Source organism: Hyla sarda, chromosome 4, assembly GCF_029499605.1.
Source record: "Hyla sarda isolate aHylSar1 chromosome 4, aHylSar1.hap1, whole genome shotgun sequence".
NCBI classification, from domain to species: domain Eukaryota; kingdom Metazoa; phylum Chordata; class Amphibia; order Anura; family Hylidae; genus Hyla; species Hyla sarda.
In genome coordinates this window covers 251,002,275-251,027,398 of record NC_079192.1, presented here as the reverse complement: position 1 = coordinate 251,027,398, position 25,124 = coordinate 251,002,275, and the positions used below count along the sequence as shown (strand labels likewise).

At 43.0% G+C, this 25,124-nt stretch overlaps 1 protein-coding gene and 1 long non-coding RNA gene across 3 annotated transcripts in view; one reads left to right on the top strand and one right to left on the bottom strand.

Annotated features, from left to right (window-relative positions):
* LOC130369128 (mitochondrial inner membrane protease subunit 2-like) overlaps positions 1-25,124 on the bottom strand; it is a 482,812-nt gene that overhangs the window by 290,676 nt on the left and 167,012 nt on the right. The window lies entirely within an intron of this gene.
* LOC130369129 (uncharacterized) lies at positions 1,817-24,788 on the top strand. 2 transcript variants are annotated; one of them, XR_008892673.1, is made up of 3 exons: positions 1,817-1,945; positions 17,828-18,173; positions 24,658-24,788. It is a non-coding gene; the product is annotated as an uncharacterized LOC130369129 (long non-coding RNA). The 2 variants fall into 2 exon arrangements; XR_008892674.1 differs by having other exon boundaries at positions 1,891-2,014.

Here is a 25,124-nt window from a genome sequence, read left to right as displayed (position 1 = left end):
AGGGACACTAAAACTTGGGAGTTAAAATTTCAATTTAAAAATCCTCAATTTCAATTTAAAAATCTTAAATTTAAAAATCTTACATTTCAATGGTCTCCTCATGCTTCTGCCAACTCCAGGCTGTGCCATTCAGCCACTGTATGGTCTCCTCATGCTTCAGCCACCTCCAGGATGTGCAATTCAGCCACTATATTGTCTATTCATGCTTCAGTCACCTCCAGGCTGTGCCATTCAGCCACTATAGGGTCTCCTCATGATTCAGCCACCTCCAGGCTGTGTCATTCAGTCAATATATGAATTACTGATGCCGCTGGGCCTGGGCCTAAAATGTTTTTTTATGGTAGCACTAGCCACCATAAATCTTCAATTTAAATTTCAAAATTAATCTTTTAATCTTAGAGATTGTGAAGCCCTACTGTCTACTCATGCTGCTGCCAGCTCCTGGCTGTGTCATTCAGCAACTATATGGTCTCTTCATGCTGCCAACACCTCCACGCTGTGTCATTTAGCCACTATATGGTTTCCTCATGCTGCCAACACCTCCATGCTGTGTCATTTAGCCACTATATGGTCTCCTCATGCTTCAGCCACATCCAAGCTGTGTCATTCAGCCACTGTATGGTCTCCTCATGCTGCCAACACCTCCACGCTGTGTTATTCAGCCACTATATGGTCTCCTCATGCTGCCAACACTTCCACGCTGTGTCATTCAGCCAACATATGGTCTCCTCATACTGATGCCATCTACAGGCTCTGTCATTGTGCCACTCTGCGGCAGTGATTCTAATAGTGATGCCTGTAATCTGCATGTCATACTGAATAACAGCATTATTTCACTACCCCAGCACACTCCATATGCATGTTAGAACAAAGCAAAGTGTTCTACACCCCTATTGAGGCTCTCTGTGGGCCACAAATAGCCATTTTTAATGTAGATTTGCCGCAAATAAATTCGACCCCAAACAAATTTTTGGGGAAAATTTGGCGAAGTGGCCGAAACGAGTTTTCCAAAAGTTCTCTCATCTCTAATTACGGCGTTACCAAATTGATATACTTTTTTATTTAATATTTTAGTTCATGTATGCCATTAAAACAATTTTAAAAAAATCACGTTTTGTAAGTCGCCGCATTCTGTGAGCTGTAACTTTTTTTATATTTTCACTGACGCAATTGAGTGAGGACTCTTTTTTTGCGGGACATGTTGATGTATTTGGGGGGACTATTTTTGGGGGTTTATTATACACATATATAATTTATAAGGGACAGGGTTTCAGTCCTCAGCAGACTCCTATATAAAAATAGTATTGGACGGATGTTTGTTGTCTCAGAGAAAAGGATATAGTTATATATTAAATAACAGTTCTTTATTAAAAAATGTTAAGATTAAATAGGATAGGTATTTTCATGCACTTACCGCAGGGCCCTGCGGAAGTGCTTTGTGAAAATTCTTACTATATTAGATACCGTGTATACATATATATTCCCAAGTAAAAAATTATATAAAATACATAAAATAATATAAAAATTGCAAGGAATAACGTGGATAGTGATTGTTATTATTCCAATATTGCTAGAATGATTGGTTAAATATAGAGATACCGGAGCATATTGACCCCTGTTCACATTGTGAGAAATACGTGGACTTTGTACCTTAGGATTCTCCAAGGATGACTGTACCATTCGAATACCTGCATTAGCTGATAACAGCCTACTTTGGACATTGCAACAGAGTACTGCATTGTACCTCCACAGAGAACTCTTTATTTGAATTAATTGTGGCAAAGAAAAAGCCGTTTGAAAGCGAGCACTCCTTACCCGATCAGCTGACCCATGCTCCATATCCGATCAGCTGACCTGCCATCAGCTGATCGCTGATGTCAGACGCCGCCGAAAGCACACGCTGACGATAACTCCTGCTGCCACTCACCTACACCGGAGCTTGCTGGTGAGTACGGTATACCAACACCATCCCAGCTTGAGCTGAAAAAACCCGTAGATCGGTATCGCAGGAGTGGTGAGTGGCACAAACTTTCACATTTCAGGCACCAACATATTTATAACACATGGAGTACAATACGGAGCGCCACTTAAAGCTGCATGAACTGTGTTATTATTTAACAGGTGGAGGACCTATTAGGATCTTGCAGAAATCTGTTGCAGGACTTTTTCCTTTTTCTTTTTGCAGGATTTATTATATGTAGGACTTTTTCATACACAGGACTTTCCATACACAGGACTTTTCACATACAGGATTTTTCTTTGCAGGACATTTTCTTTTATGAGAATCTAATTTTACAGGATTAATGAGTTTCGTTTGGTAATAAGATTGACTTCATAGGAGGTTGCTACGGACAACCACAAAGATATTATCCATTTATTAGGATATTTTTTCAGAATTTAATGTTTCCAGAAGTCATTCTAGCAATATTGGAATAATAACAATCACTATACACGTTATTCCTTGCAATTTTTATATTATTTTATGTATTTTATATAATTTTTTACTTGGGAATATATATGTATACACGGTATCTAATATTGTAAGAATTTTCACAAAGCATGCAGCAGGGCCCTGCGGTAAGTGCATGAAAATACCTATCCTATTCAATCTTAAATTTTTTTAATAAAGAACTGTTGTTTAATATATAACTATATCCTTTTCCTTTTCTCTGAGACAACAAACAATCGTCCAATACTATTTTTATATAGGAGTGTGCTGAGGACTGAAACCCTGTCCCTTATAAAACATTTGTTATATTTATTCTCTGTGGGTGAGAATATTCAGTTAACCTCGCATGCCCGACACTCTGAGCTGCACAGATCGTATTTTTTCTACATATATAATTTATTTTATTATTTTTTTGTATTTTTTCATATTTTTTCTTTTAATTTTCCAATTTTTTTTATTTTATTTAATTTCACATACTTTTCACTTTTTATTTATTTTTTCCACTTTTTTTCACACTTTTTTACTTTTATACACATAATTCAGTGGAGTACATATCTGTTCTCCATTGAATTATGCCTATGTCTGTCAGTTCTGATAAGCATAGGATAGATCCGTCTGTACCTTAGGTAGGGACTGATTGCTCATGTTGCCGTGACAACAGATGTCAGTGTATGGCCTCCGATTGCCATGGCAACCATCAATTCTCTGCTTTCACTTTGCAGAGTGCCGATCAGTGAAAGAGGGAGCTCCCTACCTCTGTTACCCTAATAGATGCTGCGGTCTCAGTGACCCCAGCGTCTACAAGGTTAACCCAAGATTGGAGCACAGTTCCGATCCTGAGTGCCCACGGGTGGCCTCCTCCGATGGGGCCCTCCTCACCACCGATCGTTTCACACACTGAAGTGACGGAGAAGAGGGGGAAGGAGGAGACCCGCACCAGATCCCTACTATTGGTCAGTCAGTACTGACGGGCCAATAGCAGCGATCGCCGGCCGGGGACCGCTGCGATTGGTTCCTGGCCAGCTTCAGGGAGGCTCAGCTATGCAGCACAGCTGAGCTTAATAAACTGTCACAGCGCCCAGCGGGGCTGTGACAGTTTATTCTCATCAGGTACATGTACGTGGCGATGTGGGAAGTCCTCCACCACGTACAGTACAGACCAAAAGTTTGGACACACCTTCTCATTCAGAGTTTTCTTTATTTTCATGACTATGAAAATTGTAGATTCACACTGAAGGCATTCTCTTGATGAGCTTCAAGTGGTAGTCACCTGAAATCATCTTCCAACAGTCTTGAAGGAGTTCCCAGAGATGCTTAGCACTTGTTGGCCCTTTTTGCCTTCACTCTGCGGTCCAGCTCACCCCAAACCATCTCAATTGGGTTCAGGTCCGGTGACTGTGGAGGCCAGGTCATCTGGCGCAGTACCTCATCACTCTCCTTCTTGGTCAAATAGCCCTTACACAGCCTAGAGGTGTATTTGGGGTCATTGTCCTTTTGAAAAATAAATGATGGTCCAACTAAACGCAAACCGGATGGAATAGCATGCTGCTGCAAGATGCTGTAGTAGACATGCTGGTTCAGTATGCCTTCAATTTTGAATAAATTCCCAACAGTGTCACCAGCAAAGCACCCCCACACCATCACACCTCCTCCTCCACACCAGCACACCTGTGAAATGAAAACCATTTCAGGTGACTACCTCTTGAAGCTCAACAAGAGAATGCCAAGAGTGTGCAAAGCAGTAATCAAAGCAAAAGGTGGCTACTTTGAAGAACCTAGAATATGACATATTTTTAGTTGTTTCACACTTTCTTGTTATGTATATAATTCCATATGTGTTCATTCATAGTTTTAATGCCTTCAATGTGAATCTACAATTTTCATAGTCATGAAAATAAAGAAAACTCTGAATGAGAAGGTGTGTCCAAACTTTTGGTCTGTACTGTACATGTACCTGATTTTGCGGGAAGGGGTTAAATAATTTCCTATGACTCTTTAGCTGTTGAAAACTATAACTCCCATCATGCACAAACAGAAGTTCATAATGGGAGCTGTAGTTCTGCAACAACTGGAGAGTCACAAGTGGGGAAACACAAGTGACAATGAGTCCTGTCCCAGATCCTGCCCTGATCCACTGCTCTGGCCTCTTCTATTTAGGCCTGGCCAGAGCAGTATGATTCCGGGGTGGGAGGGTGTTCCCCAGCTCCGAGCCATGCTCAGCTATTCATTTGTATCGGTGTCTTAAAGACGCTGATACAAATTAATGTGAGAAAGCGGATGCCTCCTCAGAGAACCGACTGGAAGTCCGGATGACTGGTGTCCACAGTCCTACAGATTTAGGGGGATGGAGCACATAGAAATTTTTCCACAGAATTTTCCTTTTTTTTTTTACCAATTCCAATATGTCTCAGGAGTACAGTAAATAAATTATCTAGTAAAGTCCGATTGTCAAACAAACTAAACAAACACAGCATGTGCTATGACCAGATTTCATAAAAAGCTATATCATTTAGTCATATCTGTAAGATAATTTTTTACTTGTACTATCCAGGGTGACGCATTGTCCCATTTTGTTTTTAAAAGAAAAAAAGAGCCTTTGGGGGTACAGTTTTCCTGAGTGGAATATATCTCCACAATTTGTCAGTGATACTTTCATTACCTCTGTATCACTGAGTTTATCTATGTACATTATAGCTGACCTAGTTAGATTTCTATTGAGCCCCATCGACTTACTTTAGTAACTGGAGTCAGTTGAGGTCAATTGCATTATTGAGATTTCAGTTTACACTGAAGCACAGTGACAGTATGTTATAAAGTAGTGTAGTAAAAGGCTATGTTATGTGCAGCATCCCAAATGTTTCACGCTGTCAATATTGTTTCATCTAAAGCCACTGAAGTAAAATAACACAAGAAAAATATTTTACTACTTTAAAAAATGTACACTTTTTAAGGTTTTGTGCTGCCAATGAAAAATATCAAAATGTATCTTTTCCTGTGCTGGAGTTTCAATTGACTCCATTGTGATAGCTTTTTTTTTCTGATAAAACCTGTTTTTTTGTTGTGCAAAGTTAAAGTATCAAAGCTGTCAAGATTGCTAAATTCAGTAGCAAGAACGTATGCCCTAAGTGATGGTCACAGTACGTTTCCGACTTCACAGCAATTCTAATTTTTTATAGAAGACAGAACTTGGTGGTCAAGTCAACTTTTCAAAATGTTATTCTTTTTTTCTGTTTTTTTTATTTTTTTTAAGATTCTCAGTTCTCAAGAAGAATCACTAAGAAAAAAAACAGTACTTAGCTCAGCTGAAGTTGCAGATAATGCCAAAATTACTATACAAATCAAAGGCTTACCTAGGCTGCGAGCCATCACAATATCTAAAAGGCATCTCAGTACAGAGATAAGTAAAATGTAGTAAAATGCATCATTAGTACAGCAGTTACAAAAGAAGCACACATGCACTTCAACAGCAAAAACACACATAATTGGCCATTACAATAAGGCAAAAAAAATATAAAAGAACACAAGATATTTCGGATGGCATTCCTAACATCAGCAGCAGCAGCAGTAATGACTTGATGGCATAACCATGTAGGATATGAAGAATGACGGTTATGTTATACTTAGAACCCAAATTTTAGCAAGCTTTGAGTATGATTCTGAGCAGTAATAAAGACAAAATCCCAAGATTCACTGCTTTACAATGTCATTTTCTTTTTCACTCTAATGAGAATAAGAAGCATTTAAAAAGAAAAACCTGCTGGCTCGAGTAATGATACATTCTTAATATTAAGGTTTAAAATGAAATTGGACTATTTTTTTATTCACTAGTCATTGTAAGGGTATGTTCACACAGCAAAATTCTGCCAGAATATTCCACACAGACATTCCACTGCAGCACAGTCCCATTGATTTTTATGGGATTCTATTGCATGGTTCACACAGTGGAATTTCTATTCTTGTGTATTCATTTTGCGGATTTAACTCCAAAAAGGCATTGCCGTCTATGAGACAGCACATATAAGAGTGGTCCTAGAGCCCGCCAGATGTGTGGAATGTTCGCCTGTAATTTCCAGGCTGACAGTCCGCACATTTTATGCAGTATGAACATGGCCTAACAGTGATATGTGCCACAAATATTCTTCCCTCCTGCTGTGTGATCACTTGCTCATTACATTTACCTGCACTGTGGCCCATACTGGTATAGTTCTGTTCATACACTGAGGCAGCCCACTTCTTCAAACCCCCCCCCCCCCAGGATGTACAGTCTCCTCAGCCCTCTAGTTCTCCTTGCTGCTGAGATGCTTTTTCTCCATCACTGCAGAGGCTGCATGACATGAGAGAGAATATGAAGTTGCAGAAAGAAAATGCAGTGTGTGTGGAGGAGCCTAAAGTTTTTTTTTCTGATAATAAAACCTGTAAACAGAGGGACTGTTTGTAGTCAAAATCAACTACTTAAACAAAATGTTCTCTTCACCAGTAGAAAATACATCCAAGAGTAAAACAAAACGATGGAGGTAAGATAAGTAACCTGTTGGGGATGGAGGGCATGCAGGTATGCCCTTGCATCCCCATACTTAAGGACGGAGGGCGTACCTGTACACCCTCTGCATTTCCGATCACCACAGCTCGCCAGGCAGTGATCGGAACTGTATGCCTGCTGAAATCATTCAGCAGGCATCCCATGACATTGCCCGGGGGGTCCTGAGACCACCCCATATCGGCAATCGCTGCAAATCGATGGTCAATTCAGACCGGTGATTTGCAGCGATTCCGATCCCCGCCGCTCACCGGGCGGTGATCGGAATGGGATGCCTGCTGAAATCATTCAGCAGGCATCCCGGAACATCGCCAAGGGGGGTTCTGAGACCCCCCATATCAGCAATCGCTGCAAAATGATTTGCGGCATTTCGGGGCATTCTGGGTCTCCAGAGACCCAATGACCCGGATGTAAAGGGTCATGTGTGGCGTAGCACACGTGACCTACCTCACTTCAAAGTTAGCTGTGAGAGGAATCAGTGATGATCCTCCCACAGCCCTTTGATTGGACAGTTGGTAAGATCGTCCAATCGAATATATTGGCGGGAGGGGTGCACCCTCCCCTTGTCCTCCAGATGCCCCCAAATCACCTCAAAGTCCTGCTCTACCCACCAAAAGCTTGTAGTTGGTGAGCAGAGTAGAGACTGTAAGATGATTTTGTGAAATATCCCCATACTGTGCCCTAGGAGCCCCCCTGTAGCCCCCTGTCCGCTTATTCTGTGAGGGATAGTGTTGTTAGGCAGGGACAGCTTCCTATAAGTAAAAAAGAAAAGTAAAAAAAAAAAATAATTCCTCCGTCTGCAGGCTGAGGGCTTTTTTTGCATGCCCCAGCCCTTACAGGGGCGCTGCGGCTTACCTCCATATATTTTTTTTCTGGGGTGTAAGCTTTTTTCCCCCCCTTATTCGCTAAATTTGGCCGTACCCTCTTCCGTATAAAGAGCGTCTGGCCACTGTTAGCTAATCGCCCACCCCACTGCGTTTTTTGGGGATGCAGCGATTTTTCGGGTTAATAAGCGTTTTTTTCTGGGGTTTTTTAGCAACTTTTTGGGGGATTTGCAGTCCGTGCCACCAGCAGCAGGTCTGCGCTGTGTGGACGGACTATACCCCTGTGTGTGCCTGCCCTTAATACTGACAGTAATATATAACTGACAGTATATATAAACTAGCTATTTTATTTCCCCCCCCCCTTTTGGTGTCTTCTGCACCCCCTGCCTCCACTGAGCTCTAATCAGTGGTGCACACAGCTGATTAGGTATACGCTCTTTGGCGCAGGGTTTTTTGCATTAGAAGCACAGTTTTTTTTTTTCCCTTTGTTAGGTTTGGTATAAATACCCCCCCCCCAAACACACACATATATATATATATATATATATATATATATATATATATATATATATACACAAAGTAAAACACTCACACACATATACACTCCCCCTTGCCGAGTGTTAGGCAATGGCTCGAAGGGCGTTTTCAGCGGAGGAGGCATATGCCTTACTTGCCTCCGACTCTGAAAGCGTCAGTGAGGGTGAGGAAGACCCCACTATCCTGGTCTCTTCCTCTCTCTCCTCATCATCAAGATCTGATGATGAGCCCCCAAAGGCGGCGGAGACACCGCCGTTCGAGACCACAACCCCCCCCCATGCAACTGACCCCCCAAGCCTGTGATTCCTGGGTTTGTTGGCAACCCAGGAATCCAAATTGACATGGCCGGGTTCACTGAAATAGCCTTTTTTTGTAATTTTTTCAGTGACCACTTTGTCAACATGATGGTGACACAGACAAACCTGTACGGCCAACAGTTTGTTGCCGCTCACTCAGGCTCAATTTGGCTAGGCCCGATGGATGGCATGCCGTCAATGCAGCCGAAATGAGGACCTTTTGGGGCCTCGTGCTGCATATGGGCCTAGTAAAAAAAAAACAGTGTCAGGCAGTACTGGAGCTGGGACATCCTCTAACAGACCCCGCTCTACAGTATGGCCATGGCACAGGAACATTTTGAGGCTATACGGAAATGCCTGCATTTCAATGACAATGCAGCATGTGTCCCCCCCCCCAAGGTGATTGTGCCTATGACCACCTGTACAAGATACGGCCGGTCATGGATCACTTTGGGGCCAAGTTTTTGAAGGCCTACGTTACCTCAATTGATGAGTCTCTTATCAGTTTTAAGGGGAAACTCATGTTCCGCCAATACATCCCATCCAAGCGGGCGAGATATGGCGTGAAACTCTATAAACTCTGTAAGAGTACCTCCGGGTACACTTATAGGTTTACAATGTATGAGGGTCGAGATTCCCGTATTGAACCCCCAGAATGTCCCCCCATTTTGTGTGTCAGTGGGAAACTCGTGTGGGATCTTTTGCACCCACTACTAGATAAGGGTTACCACCTTTACTTGGAGAACTTTTACACTAGTATCCCACTGCTCAAATCCCTCGCCGCCAGATCTATGTCCGCTTGTGGGACTGTGCGGAAAAATCAGAGAGGCCTCCTGACCTATCCCCTCCAGGCACCAATCCCCAGGGGTGAGTTGCATGCCCCAACCCATGAAAACCTGTTGCTGGTTAGGTATAAGGACAAGAGGGATGTCCTTATGCTCACCACAATTCATGGGAACGGCAGCACCCCTGTCCCTGTACCGTGGCACCGATCCTCAAGTCTGATTGTATCGTGGACTACAATCAGTATATGGGGGGAGCTGATCTCACTAATCAAGTCCTCAAGCCATATGATGCCATGCACAAAACCCGGGCATGGTGCAAAAAGGTTGCAATCTACATGGTCCAGGTTGCCATGTACAATACATTTGTACTATACTGGAGGGCTGGCAACATAGGGAGATTTCTCAAGTACTAGGAGGTGCTCATAAAGGCACTGATCGTTGGCGGTCATGGGGGGAGCGGCCCCGAGCACTTCCGGAATGGGAGGTGCCAGGAAAGAAGGGACTATCCCAGAGAAAATGCAGAGTGTGTTGCAGGAAGGACACCACTACTCAATGCGACACTTGCCCCGATCATCCGGGCCTCTGCATTAAAAATTGCTTCAGGGAGTATCACACTTCCATGCAGCACCACATTTTTAAATCATCTTTCCCCATTTTAATTCTCCTTGATTTGACCCCAATGTACCTGTCCACAGTATATTGTCCTCCAAATTTTAACCCCCCCCCCCCCCAAGAAAAAAAACAAACAAACCCAATAACATAATAATCCTGATAAGACCTCTGGTGTTATTGGGTCATGTATCAGAGTCATTTCCATCGGGTTTTTCAGGTTGCCTCAAAGAGGTAACAGAATAGGGACAGCCACACACATCACATTCCCAGAATGATGAATCAGAGTATAGGGTTTGGGGCGGGCATCATTTTTACTTTTGGCTATACTCTAGGTCATCATTTTGGGTATCCAATTTGCAAATTATTATGAAAATTGCAATTTTCATTTTTCAAAAAAATACACTTCATCCATTCCTGGAAAATAAATCTAGGAAACACCCGTCCGTTCAAAATGGTGTCACATGTTGCTGTTTTTTTTTATTTTATTATTATTCTCCTCTTAATGTATGTAACTGTCAGGCCTCAAATGTGCAGTGCTCTCTCCTCCCCACCGTTTAGGGATGGCCACCCAAAAAACATTCCCATAATGATGAAGCAGACCATAGGGTTTGTGACAGGCACACGTTTTACTTTTGCCTATGCTCTGGGTCATCATACACCATACACAGATAGCATATCAGTTGGAAAATTGCAATTAAAATTTTTCCAAAAATACATTTCATCCATACCTGGAAAATAAATTTAACCCCTTCCCGCAGAATGACATATATAAACGCCGGGTTGTGCAGTGCGTTCGCGCATCCCGACGTTTATAAATGACATTCAGTTAACCCGGCGATGCGCAGCATTGCACGGGTTAACTGGCAGAAGTCCCGCTGTTTCCAGTAGGGGACAACTTCTGCTTCACCCCCCAGGACCATCCATTGATGGTCCTGGTCAGCGATCACTGTGATTGGTCCCTGTGGACCAATCACAGTGATCTGGGGTGAAAGTTCAGATCCCCCGCACTGCCCGCCCCTGGAAGTCGGGCAGAACGGGGGACGATGGCTGCGGGGGCTCACGGGGAACTGCGGCATAGGAGGGGGGAACACACGGGGACCGGCGGCCTTACCTGGAGCAGCGGCGGGACCGATCTTCACTGCTGCTTCTAGGAGTCTGAAAACTACAACTCCCAGCATGCCTAGACAGCCTTTGGCTGTCTGGGCATGCTGGGAGTTGTAGTTTTGCAACATCGGGAGGGCCCCAGTTTGGAGACCATTGTATAATGGTCTCCAATCTGTGCTCTTCCAGCTGTTGCAAAACTACAACTCCCAGCATGCACTGACTGTCCAGGCATTCTGGGAGTTTTAGTTCAGCAACATCTGGCCCTTCAGATGTTGCCGAACTACAACTCCCAGCATGCCCTTCAGCTGTCTGGGCATGCTGGGAGTTGTAGTTTTGCAACAACTGGAGACACACTGGTTGGGAAACATTGCTTCTAACTCAGTGTTTCCTAACCTGTGTGCCTCCAGCTGTTGCAAAACTATAACTCCCAGCATGCAATAACAGACCATGCATGCTGGGAGTTGTAGTTTTGCAACATCTGGAGGGCCCCAGTTTGGAGACCATTGTATAATGGTCTCCAATCTGTGTTCTTCCAGCTGTTGCAAAACTACAACTCCCAGTATGCACTGACTGTCCAGGCATGCTGGGAGTTTTAGTTCAGCAACATCTGGCCCTTCAGATGTTGCCGAACTACAACTCCCAGCATGCCCTTCAGCTGTCTGGGCATGCTGGGAGTTGTAGTTTTGCAACAACTGGAGACACACTGGTTGGGAAACATTGTCTGTTTCTAACTCAGTGTTTCCTAACCTGTGTGCCTCCAGCTGTTGCAAAACTATAACTCCAAGCATGCACTAACAGACCATGCATGCTGGGAGTTGTGGTTTTGCAACAGCTGGTGCACCCCCCCTGTGAATGTACAGGGTACATTCACATGGGCGAGGCTTTTACAGTGGGTTTCTCGCATCTTGAGATGCAGCAAATTTTGCGCTGGGAAACTCGCTGTAATCCCCCGCCCATGTGACTGTACCCTAAAAACACTACACTAACACAAAATAAAATAAAAAGTTAAAAACACTACATATACACATACCCCTACACAGCCCCCTTCCCCCAATAAGAACGTCCGGTACACCACTGTTTCCAAAGCAGAGCCTCCAGCTGTTGAAAAACAACAACTCCCAGTATTGCCGGACAGCCGTTGACTGTCCACGCATGCTGGGAGTTTTGCAACGGCTGGAGGCACCCTGTTTGTGAATCACTGGCGTAGAATACCCTTATGTCCACCCCTATGCAAATCCCTAATTTAGGCCTCAAATGCACATGACGCTCTCACTTTGGAGCCCTGTCGTATTTCAAGGCAAAAGTTTAGGGCCACATATGGGGTATCGCCGTACTCGGGAGAAATTGCGTTACAAGGTTTGGGGGGCTTTTTCTTCTTTAACCCTTCATGAAAAGGAAATGTTGGGGTCTACACCAGAATGTTAGTGTAAAAAAATTAAATTTTTTACACTAACATGCTGATGTTGCCCTATACTTTACATTTTCAAAAGAGGTAAAAGGGAAAAAAGCCCCCCAAAATTTGTAACGCAATTTCTCCCGACTACGGAGATACCCCATATGTGGGCGCAAAGTGCTCTGGGGGCGCACAACAAGGCCCAGAAGGGAGAGCGCACCATGTACATTTGAGGTGATTTGCACAGGTTGCATTGCTGATTGTTACAGCGGTTTTGACAAACACAAAAATAACAAAACCCCACATGTGACCCCATTTCGGAAACGACACCCCTCACGGAATGTAATGAGGGGTGCAGTGAGAATTTACCCTCCACAGGTGTCTGACGGATCTTTGGAACAGTGGTCCGTGAAAATGAAAACTTGTACAGCCCACTGTTCCAAAGATCTGTCAGACACCAGTGGGGGGAAAATGCTCACTGTACCCCTTGTTACGTTCCTCAAGGGGTCTAGTTTCCAAAATGGTATGCCATGTGTTTTTTTTGCTGTTATGGCACATTAGGGGCTTCCTAAATGCGACATGCTCCCCGAGCAAAATTTGCTCTCAAAAAGCCAAATATGACTCCTTCTCTTCTGAGCATTGTAGTTCGCCCATAGTGCACTTCAGGTCAACTTATGGGGTACCTCCATACTCAGAAGAGATGGGGTTACAAATTTTGGGGGGTATTTTCTGCTATTAACCCTTGCAAAAATGTGAAATTTGGGGGGAAACACACATTTTAGTGGAATTTTTTTTTTTTTAACATATGCAAAAGTCGTGAAACACCTGTGGGGTAATAAGGCTCACTTTATTCCTTATCACATTCCTCAAGGGGTCTAGTTTCCAAAATGGTATGCCATGTGGGGGTTATTTTGCTGTCCTGGCACCAAAGGGGCTTCCTAAATGCGACATGCCCCCCAAGCAAAATTTGCTCTCTAAAAGCCAAATATGACTCCTTCTCTTCTGAGCATTGTAGTTCGCCCATAGTGCACTTCAGGTCAACTTATGGGGTACCTCCATACTCAGAAGAGATGGGGTTACAAATATTGGGGGTATTTCCTGCTATTAACCCTTGGAAAAATGTGAAATTTGGGGGGAAACACACATTTTAGTGAAAAAAAATATATATTTTTTTACATATGCAAAAGTCGTGAAACATCTGTGGGGTATTAAGGCTCACTTTATTCCTTGTTATGTTTCTCAAGGGATCTAGTTTCCAAAATGGTATGCCATGTGAGGGTTTTTTGCTGTTCTGGCACCATAGGGGCCTCCTAAATGCAACATGCCCCCCAAAAACCATTTCAGAAAAACGTACTCTCCAAAATCCCCTTATCGCTCTTTCCCTTCTGAGCCCTCTACTGCGCCCGCCGAACACTTTACATAGACATATGAGGTATGTGCTTACTCGAGAGCAATTGGGCTACAAATATAAGTATACATTTTCTCTTTTTACCCCTTGTAAAAATTCAAAAATTGGGTCTACAAGAACATGCGAGTGTAAAAAATGAAGATTGTGAATTTTCTCCTTCACTTTGCTTCTATTCCTGTGAAACACCTAAAGGGTTAAAATGATGACTGAATGTCATTTTGAATACTTTAGGGGGTGCAGTTTTTTATAATGGGGTCTTTTGTGGGGTATTTTTAATATGAAGACCCTTCAAATCCACTTCAAACCTGAACTGGTCCCTGAAAAATAGTGAGTTTGAAAATTTTGTGAAAAATTGTAAAATTGCTGATGAACTTTGAAGCCCTCTGGTGTCTTCCAAAAGTAAAAACTCGTCACTTTTATGATGCAAACATAAAGTAGACATATTGTATATGTGAATAAAGTTTTTTTTATTTGTAATATCCATTTTCCTTACAAGCAGAGAGCTTCAAAGTTAGAAAAATGCAAAATTTTCTAATTTTTCATCAAATTTTAGAATTTTTCACAAGGAAAGGATGCAAGTTACCACAAAAATTTACCACCATGTTAAAGTAGAATATATCACGAAAAAACAATCTCGGAATCAGAATGATAACTAAAAGCATTCCAGAGTTATTAATGTTTAAAGTGACAGTGGTCAGATGTACAAAAAACGCTCTGGTCCTTAAGGCCAAAATGGGCTTGGTCCTGAAGGGGTTAAGAAACACCCGACCGTTCCAAATGTCCACTTTACCCCTATAAAGATTCCTCAGGTGGTGTACTTTCTGTAATGGTGTCACATGTGGGTGCAGGGCAAATCCCCACCTTAGGCATCAAAGGTGCTCGGTGCTCTCTCACTCCTTATTCCTGTTGTGGACCCGCACAGCACGTTATATCAACATATGTGGTATTTCCGTACTCAGGAAAAATTCGGCTCCAAACCTTGGGGGGCTTTTTCTCCTATAATCCCAGTTAAAAATGAAAAATTTTGTGTAACAGTAGCAATTCACTGTTAAAAATCAGATTTTTTTATTATTACAGCCCACTGTTCAAAAAAACTTTTGAATTGTAAATACTCACTGTACCACTTTTTACGTTCCTTGAGAGGTGCAGTTTCCAAAAAGATGGTACAGTTGGGGGGGGGGGATCCTATGTTCTGCCACCATGGGGGCTTTGAAAATGCACATGGCCCCCAGCTACAATTCCAGCCAAATTCTCTCTCCAGAAGCCAAACAGCGCTCCTTCTCTTCTGAGACCTGTAGTGCGCTTGCAGAGCAATTTACATCAACATATAAGGTATTTACTTGTTCATGATATAAGGTATTTACTTGTTCAATTGGGCTACACATTTTGGGGAATTTTTGTTCAATTACACCCTGTTAAAATGAAAAATTTGGGGTAACACCAGAATTTTTGTGTTAAAAATCAAATTTTTCACTTTTACAACCCGCTGTTCAATGAACCTGTGAGGTGTAAGTTCTTACTGTAAAGCTTATTACGTTCCTTGAGGGGTGTCGTTTCCGAAATGGTGTCACATGGGGGTGGTTTCCGCTGTTCTGGCACCATGGGGGCTTTGTAAATGCACATTGTCCCCAACTTCAATTACAGCAAAATTCTCTCTTCTACAGCCAAACAGCGCTCCTTCTCTTCTTAGACCTGTAGTGCGCTCGCCGAGCAATTTACGTCCACATATGAGGTATTAACTTATTCATGAGAAATTGGGCTACAAATTTTGGGGGATTTCTGTTCAATTATACCTTGTTAAAATGAAAAATTTGGGTTAACACCAGAATTTTAGTGTTACATAGTTACATAGTTACATAGTTAGTACGGTCAAAAAAAGACATATGTCCATCAAGTTCAACCAGGGAATTAAGGGGTAGGGGTGTGGCGCGATATTGGGGAAGGGATGGGATTTTATATTTCTCCATAAGCATTAATGTTATTTTGTTTCAGAAATGTATCTGGAAATCTAATTTTTCACTATTACAACCCACTGTTCAATAAACCTATGAGGTATATGCTCTTACTGTGATGCTTCTTACGTTCCTTGAGGGGTGTAGTTTCCAAAATGGTTTCACATGTGTAGGGTTTCTGCTGTTCTGGCACCATAGAGGCTTTGTAAATGCACATGGCCCCCAACTTCAATTCCAGCCAAATTCACTCTCCAAAAGTCAAATGGCGCTCCTTCTCTTCTGCGTCCCCAGAGCAATTTACATTCACATATGGGGTATTTCCTTTTTTGGGAGAAATTGTGCTAAAAATTTTGGGGTGATTTTTCTCTGATTAACCCTTTTGAAAATGTAAAATCTGCGGTAACACCAGCATTTTAGTGTTTAAAATAAATATGACGGAAAGTCATCAAACACCTGTGAAGTGTTAAGGCTCAATATACCCCTTGTTACATTCCTTAAGGGGTGCAGTTTCCAAAATATTATGCCATTAGGTTTTTTTTTTGTTTGTTTTTTTGCTGTTCAGGCACCATGGGGGCTACCTAAATGCGACATGCCCCCCAAAAACCATTCCAGCAAAATTCTCTCTCCAAAATCGCAAAGCTGCTCCTTCCCTTCTGAGCCATGTTATGCGTCCGCAGAGCACTTATGCATCTATATATGAGATATTGCCATACTCGAGAGAAATTAGGCTACAAATTTTAGGAGTCTTTTTCTCCTTTTACCCCTTGTAATAAGTATAAAAATGGGGCTACAAGAACATGTTAGTGTAAAACATTTAGATTTTGATTTTTTTCCTTCACCAGGGAGTTTCAAAGTTAGAAAAATGCTACATTTTCATGAAATTTTTTACATTTTTTACCAAGAAATTATGCAAGTATGGACAATTATTTACCACTAACATAAAGTACAATATGTCACGAAAAAACAATCTCGGAATCAAATTCAAAAGTAAAAGCATCCCAGAGTTATTAATGCTTAAAGGGACAGTGGTCAGAATTGCAAAAAAAAATACTCGGGTCCTTAGGGTCCAAATGGGCTCCGTCCCCAAAGGGTTAACCATCATATTCAACAAAGTGTTATAGATGAACTTGCTTCCCATAGGCTCAACAGCATGCAGGCTGCTCTCTATAGTGATCGATCGTATAGTTGTAATCTGATTACTGAGGAGAATGTGTGTGGTCAGAATTCACTAGTTAGCCAAAGAACTAGCCTGATCATTATTTACACTAGTTACAAAGACATTTAGAAGTGAAAAAGGTTTAAAGGAAATCTGTCATCAGTGTCATCCACACTAACCTGTTGGTACAGGCTGGTAGTACGGGTAACACTGATGATGATAACGATACTTACCTATCCCGCTCTGTGGCCCCCTGCCCATTGTCTTTCATGTTTCGGTGGTATCCTTGGTGTACGGGTGAAGCTCCAGGAGCACGCTGACATCACTGCTGCTGCTTCTCCAAGCCTGCTCGCAGCAGGGTCAAGTTAGGAAGCAGCATCGGTGACATAAGCATGCTCCTGGAGCGCTGCCTGTACACTAAGCCTGATGCCCGATTGAGGAAGATAATGCGTGAACCGGACCACAGATTGGGGATAGGTAATCATCATTATCATCAGTGTTAGTGCGGATAGCACTGATGATATATTCCCTTTAAAGAAGTAAAAGAAGCACTATTAATACCTGCCTTTCCATTTAGAAACATACTGTTGCAAATAGTTGAACTTTGTTGTACAAGTAGCATATCCAACCCAATGGATATGTACAATATGGAAGAGAAAACCTTTTTTCTCTCAAATACATACAAATGTTCTATAAACATTTTTCAGGCATTAAAGTATACCTGTTAAAGGGGAACTCCGGTGGGAATTATTTTTATTTTTTTCAAATCAACAGGTGCCAGAAAGTTAAACCGCGAAATGAGATTGTTACGGTCAAGACGCCACCGGCCAGGGCGTTCTCCCGTCAACTCCTATCAACTTGGACACAAGCTTTCTTTCACACCCAGCCATTTCTGAGGATTTCCCACCACAGAAGAACTGCATCAAAGAACCGCAAGCACATGACACGCATAAAAAAAAACGCAACACACGTTTTGTCTATGTGAACTGTAGTATCAATCAGCATCTAGTCTGCGCATAATCATCACCATCCAAGCATTATCATTCAACCTAGCCTTCATATCGAAGTAAATACCATCTTTGTCCTATACATGTGGCATTTCACCTACCACAAACTTCAGGTAAGCATATACACATCTAACTTAAGATATAGTTTGTGAGCATTAAGTCCCATATAGCACTTCTAATTACACCAGATTTGTAAAATACTTCCATTTAAAAATCTTTACCCTTCCAGTACTTATCAGCTGCTGTATACCACAGATACACTACAGAGAAATTTGTGAAGTTCTTTCCAGTCTGAACACAGTGCTCTCTGCTGACACCTATGTCCATGTCAGGAATTGTCTAGAGCAGTAGAGGTTTTCTATGGGGATTTGCTTCTAATCTGGACAGTCCCTGACACAGACAGAGGTTTAAGTAGAGAGTACTGTGGCCAGACTGGGAAGAACTACACAATTTTCTCTGTAGTATACAGCAGCTGATAAGTACTGGAAGGATTAAGATTTTGAAATAGAAGTAATTTACAAATCTGTTTGACTTTCTAGCACCGGTTGATTGGAAAACATTTGTTCTCCACTTGTTTCCACCAGAGTTCCCCTTTAATTTTTTCTTGCTGACCGATGCACTGGTAGCATGAAATAGTCATTGGTACCCTTATTACTCTGCATTATATTTAACTATGGTGTTTTAGAAAAATTATAGTTTTAAATGTGAGCCACAACCAGGATATAAAGATTAAGCAGGCCGGCTCACCCCCGGCTTCTCCCCACCCTGCTGGGCTTGTCTGACATATTTCTCCCTATACATTATTTGGGAGACCTTTCAATCAAGTCCAGCAGGGTGGGGAGAAGCCAGTGGAGGGTCAACCTGTGGGTGTCCACGCCTGTTTCATGCTACCTGTGGCTCAGGCAGCATGAAACTGTTTTTAGGTTCCCCTTAAACATGGTATTGTAGCATTTCAGAGTAATTCATAGTGGGTTGTTATAAGAAAGTCCATGCCTGGTGGTGGCAAGGTTTCCCCATATGTAAACAGTTTCACAAGGTAAATAAGGGTCTTTGGTTCATAAATGATGGTCCATTTAGCATTTAAATGTGGAAAAAGAGTAGTAACCTGTACTTACAGTAAAAACTGTAAAGAAATGTATGCCTACTTTGTTAATGCAAAGATGGTTAAGTAAATATTTAGCCATTAATCCTAAAAATGTACTAGCTAAAAAATAATCCGGGAAATGCCTGGGCAAATTACAGTAATTTTCTATTATCTTTTCAACAGTAAAAAACAAAAAAGGCAGTTAAACTGTATGGAAATCAATGTCACCACAATTTATAAAACATCCATTACCCACATAGTCTTTAGCTTACCTACAGATTATTATATGTGTAAGGCTGGTGACAGCCTGTCTTTATGGGAGGAGCCTGTAGCCTCCGCTATTAAAGGTGCAGGGCAGGCTCCTCCACTCACGTTGCTCACAGTATTTCCCTGGAGGGCAGGACTTCCGGTTTCGGTTGGCGGTCGTCAGCAGCGTGGTCTGGTGGTTTTCTGGTTGTGGTTCCAGCGCATACAGCGGGCTTTAGGTAAAATTTTTGGGACTGTGTGGCTAGTTGCTTGTCAATCGGCACTTCTCTCTCCGAGCGCAGCATAACGTGGTACGCGGGCACCGGAATTATTATAGATAGTCTAGTCAGCAGCGGCCGCACTGCCAGGAGTCCTGATCTCTCAGCCAGTAAGAGAAGATACCGCTGGTCAGTGATGCAGGCGTAAGTCCCGAGGCAGTGAATGGGTGGTGCAGGTCGTAAGCTGTTTGGGTCGGATCACAGGGCATGGCAGTATTTCTGGAGCAGGCACGGGGTGTATGCATGGTATTGTGTTGGTAACGGCATGTGTAAGGGTGGGGGGCTAGGGGGTTTGGGGATGGATGTTTCAGGGCTTCTGCAGGCGGTTTGGTGGTGAGTGTTGGTTGTCATAGGTATTTCAGTGTTTTTTCATGCGCCACATTTTGTTGTAAGATTATTCAGGATTGATCATATTCCATTCTCTAGAGGCTAGACACGGGTTATTCACCAATTCCTTAAAGGGGTAGTCCAGTGGGGAAAAACTTATCCCCTATCCTAAGGATAGGGGATAAGTTTGAGATCGCGGGGGGTCCGACCGCCGGGGCCCCCTGCGATCTCTCTGTACGGGGCCAGGCTCTCCAGCCTGATAGCGGGTGTCGACCCCCGCACGAAGCGGCGGCCGACACGCCCCCTCAATACATCTCAATGGCAGAGCCGGAGATTGCCGAAGGCAGCGCTTCGGCTCTGCCATAGAGTTGTATTGAGGGGGAGTGTCGGCCGCCGCTTCGTGCGGAGGTCGACACGCCCCCTTCCCGCGGGCTGTCGGGGCTCCGTACAGGAGATCGCAGGGGGCCCCAGCGGTCGGACCCCCCGCGATCTGCAACTTATCCCCTATCCTTAGGATAGGGGATAAGTTGTTCACCACTGGGTCACTACTGGACTACTCCTTTAACAGTACCGCTTTACGGTTAATAGGGGTATTTTGAAATATTGTGGTAAGGTTCTATATGCTCACCCATTTGGGATGTTTGGTGGTGTCGAGGCCATTAAGCTAGCATAGGGGGTTGGTAAGTTGCTCAGGTATTTCATATAACATGTTTAATTAGGGGACCTTTAGTTGAGATTTTTTCTTGTACATGCACTGAGTGTTTATTTTTCTTTATCATTTGTCCTCAGGTGTGTCAAGATAAAGTTACAGGTACTTCAGTTGTTTTTCTTTACGATTATTCTCGTAATCATCGGGCTACTTATCGTCTCATTTGTCATTCAGTACACTTATTTGTGGGTGGGCTCAGCGCTATAAACCATACTCCCAATTCATTCCATGCCCACACGCAAAACATTTGTTCCATGTGCACTCCCAGTTTGTTCCATACGCACGCGCACAGCGCGCATAGTCCTGCCGGCTCCCTATCCTTTGTCCACATGTATTCAACCTTTTGCGAATAGGGCAAAAGAAAGTGCATAGCATGACATTCATAAGATAAACATCTAAACATATTATTGCAAAGCCATTTCATACCCTGTATAGATATGTGGAAGGTGCAGAGTAGTGCAGCAGGAGTGACGCCACCCCACTGTGACGCCACTTCTGTCTAGTCCCCCTCTGTGTCAGCCTCCTCCCCCCCCCCCCCCTTTGTTTTAATAACAATTTTGCTTGTAATCATTTTATTCATATTTAATAAAAATATATTTTATATTTGAACAAATGACTCCAAATTCTGGCGTTTGTATAAATAGACGTACGCACAAATACCCAGGGGAATTAATCCCATATAACCTTTGGCCCATAAAAATATATCTAGGCACACCATAAGCTCAGCCTGTACCAGTTTGAGAAATAACCTTGTACCACTTAATTCATGTTCTTCATTTCTATATGTTACAGTGTCCTTAGACACAATATGGGTCACCAACCAAATACTGATGTGGATGTCAACCAAATACCGATAAACCCTTGTACCTTATATAATATGAACATAAACAACCGTGATGAATATATTAGCCAAATGCTGATACACCCTAATATTATAAAGAGACCCGTTATTTGTTTACAGACACATAGACTCACCTCCATCAATATACATAACCACATACTTCCATAATTACCCATATCCTCATGCTCATTTTGTCATTCAGGTCTCCTCTAGATTGGGGGAGCATTGCCCAGGTGGTTCTGTGTTCTTTTCTAATCCCAGGTGGGTTTCCAGTATCATTATGTGTTTTTATCAGGATACAGGTGTATTATTGGGGTAACACGTTGTCATTATGGTTTAGGTTGCATGCAGCGCAGCTACAGTAAGTAATGGTAGAGGAAGCGAGTTGGGGTTAGGGGAATGGGGTAGGTCAGTGTATTGGGTCACAGGTCACATTTGTGTCCTTTTTCATTTCTTAATCCCACTGGGTGCAGGATGTCGCTTTAGTCTTCTCAGACAAATACACAAGGGTTGCAAGGTTAACCTGTCATGTCTACAGGTCGAGGCTGAAGTCCAGTCTACAGGCAATCTGCGGGGTCCTTTTCAGTCCTGACACGGCTTCAGGTTTGGCGATATTAGAGTTGAGTCACGGCTATCGGCTTCCCGGGCTTTGCTGGAGTATTGCCTTTCACGTCTATAGGTTGGGACTTTGGAAGGCCTGTCTTGGCTACAGGCAATGCTGCTTTCAGATCCGGTAGGTTTTGTCCAAGCGGGCTCGAGATGGCCGTCTTCCTGGGTAGGCCACAGGGGACAGGCAGGAGCATCTCGTCCCATTCATGTCCATATCCATTGGCCTGGTAGTGTTCTTTATTTCAGGTTACTTCGGCATCGCTTCAGGTAATTGCTTCGGTAATTATTGTCTATCCACTGTGTGCACCGCGGTCTTGGTTTCTGGTCAGGTTTGTTAGGGTTGCGCTTTTCTCATGCTTTGCAGGGTTTTTTGGGGTTGTTTTTGTAGACATGTCTCACAAGTCGGATATTGAAGAACAATTGTCTATTCTGGAGACTCCATCCAGAGGCTCAGAGCGAGGCAGCTCTGCCTCTTACAGGGCATGGACCGTCCCCAAAATTATTGCCAAATTGCGTAGAAGAGGGGTTCCTTTTCCGGCGACTGCCAGGAAGGCAGAACTATACAGAAAACCCGGGGCCTGGCCAGCAGGTGGATCAACGCTCATCAATTCAAGCAGCCTTGACCCAGTTGCAAGGTATAATAGGTGATTTCTCCATCTCAATGGCGGAATTTAGGAATCAGATGTACTCCATGGAGTCCAGACTGGCTTCGGTAGTAGTGGCGGGGATTCCGGCAGCAGACTCAGCACCAGTGAACGTCCCGTCCATGGCTCAGGGCAATGCGGAAGCCTTATCGCAGTTTCAACATACCACTGATTGGGCAGTAATGGATACAGAACTATTCTGTCGCCATTTTTCGTATCTCAAGGCGCCGGCCTGTGCCAGTGGTACCAAGGGCCCCGTTTCCACACCGGGTTCTTTCCAGAGGTCTGGAGCTTGCCTCGATAAATTGGGTAGACCTATGAAATATTTGGGCAAGGCACAAGTGTGCAATTATTCTCAGTGCAGGCTCCTCCACGTCTGTTCCCAATGTTTCACGGCTCATCCCAAAACTCTGTGCCCCCAAAAGACATGGTGAATGTGGAAGCTCTGGCAGCACCCTGATGAAAAGTGGGTGCATCAGCACCCTGATGAAAAGTGGGTGCCATGGCTGTTGCAAGGTTTCAGATTTGGCTTTCACACTGGCCTGGTGGCATTGCAGCAACAACCGCATACATGTCACAATCTGCAGTCAGCCATCAAAGAGCCATATGCAGTCACCACTCTTATTGAGGCTGAAGTTCAAAAAGGGTACATGATAGGCCTTTTTGATGAGATACCTTTTGACACATGGCAAATTAGCCAAGTGGGTTTAGTTGTCTGTAAATTCTCAAATAAAAAGCGTTTAGTTTACGATTTGTCTGCATCTCATTCCTGCAATATCCCCCAGCTTAAATGCGTTGGTGCCATCCGAGAAAGTCTCCATGAAATATGCATCAGTAGACCAAGCTATTCAAATGATTATTAGTCTAACGGCAGGCACTTGGCTTTCGAAAGTGGATGTAACAGAAGCATTTAAGTTATTACCCATCCTTCCTGATTTATGGAAATGGTACGGGGTGCAATGGCAAGGAAAATACTACTCCACTATTAGCTTACTTTCGGGGCTAAAAGCAGCCCATGGCTGTTTGATCAGTTTTCTTCAGCACTTCATTGGATGTTAGAGTCCGTGGTGGACTGCCCCAATGTCATTCACTATCTAGATTACTTCCTTGTCATTGAACCCCCGCACCCGGCACCATCTGGATTGTCCATCTTGAAACAGAGCTGGTTTCAGAAAAGAAATTGGAAGGTCCTAGTAGGGTCATCACGTTTTTGGGCATTATTCTCTACACTGTAGCCATGGAAGCAAGGTTACCAGCAGAAAAATTGTTATTCAATAATCAAACAATCAAGGCTTTTATCAAAAATTTTGCTTCAAAGGTTGCTGGGTATGCTTAACTTTGCAACCCGCATTATTCCTCAAGGCAGGACATTTGTTGACCTTGCTTCCTTCAGTTCCAGATCAACAGGCCATGATCTACCTGGATAGTGAGGCTATGAAGGATTTGATCATGTGGAGCCATTTTCTTCAGTCCTGGAATGGAGTGCCCTTTTTCATCTCGGTAGCAGATAAGTCTTCACGGGGTTTTTTTACCGATGCTTCCTCCGTAGGTAGGTATTGCAGTTAGAACATTTCATTTCCACTTCAGCACTCTTTGAAATTGTTCCTGTTGTGGCCACTGCTTTTGTCTGGGGCAGGTACTGGGCTAGGAAAGTCATATTTTTCACTGACAATGCTGCGGTTATTGAAATCATTGATAAAGGTAGATCTAGGTCAATGCTCATTATGTGCTTTGTCAGGAAATGAGTCTGGTTGTCACTCATGTACAATTTTCATGTGTCTTGTGAACATATTGAGGGTGTGAAAAATGTGTCAGTCGATGCTTTATCCCGTGCTAATTTGGATCTCTTTTTTTTTCAGGTCATGCCAAGTGCAGACAAGATGGCTACTCCGGCACCTCTTGTCGCAGACCTGATGATGAATTAGATCGCTTGATGTGTATTGGTAAAGATCTTGTAAATAAAGTTCTGTCCAAGAACATGGCAAAGGCATATTTGCATGTGTGGAAAGTTTTTTCTGATTTTAAGAGTCGTTTTCCACAAGATGGTCGGGATACTATTTCTTACATTCTTATGATTGTAGGTTTTTGCCATTCTGACCTTAAGTTAAAGGGGTTATCCAGGAAAAAGCATTTTTTTTATATATCAGCTGGCTCCAGAAAGTTAAACAGATTTGTAAATTATAAAAATACAGAAATGTGTGCAGCTCACAAACCACAATCCGAGGATATATTTGGTTATATGCCGAAACCCAACGGCCGGAATAGAGAAAAATAATATAAAAAATGTATAACCAATCCTCAAGGATTCTACCCCAAAATGTACATA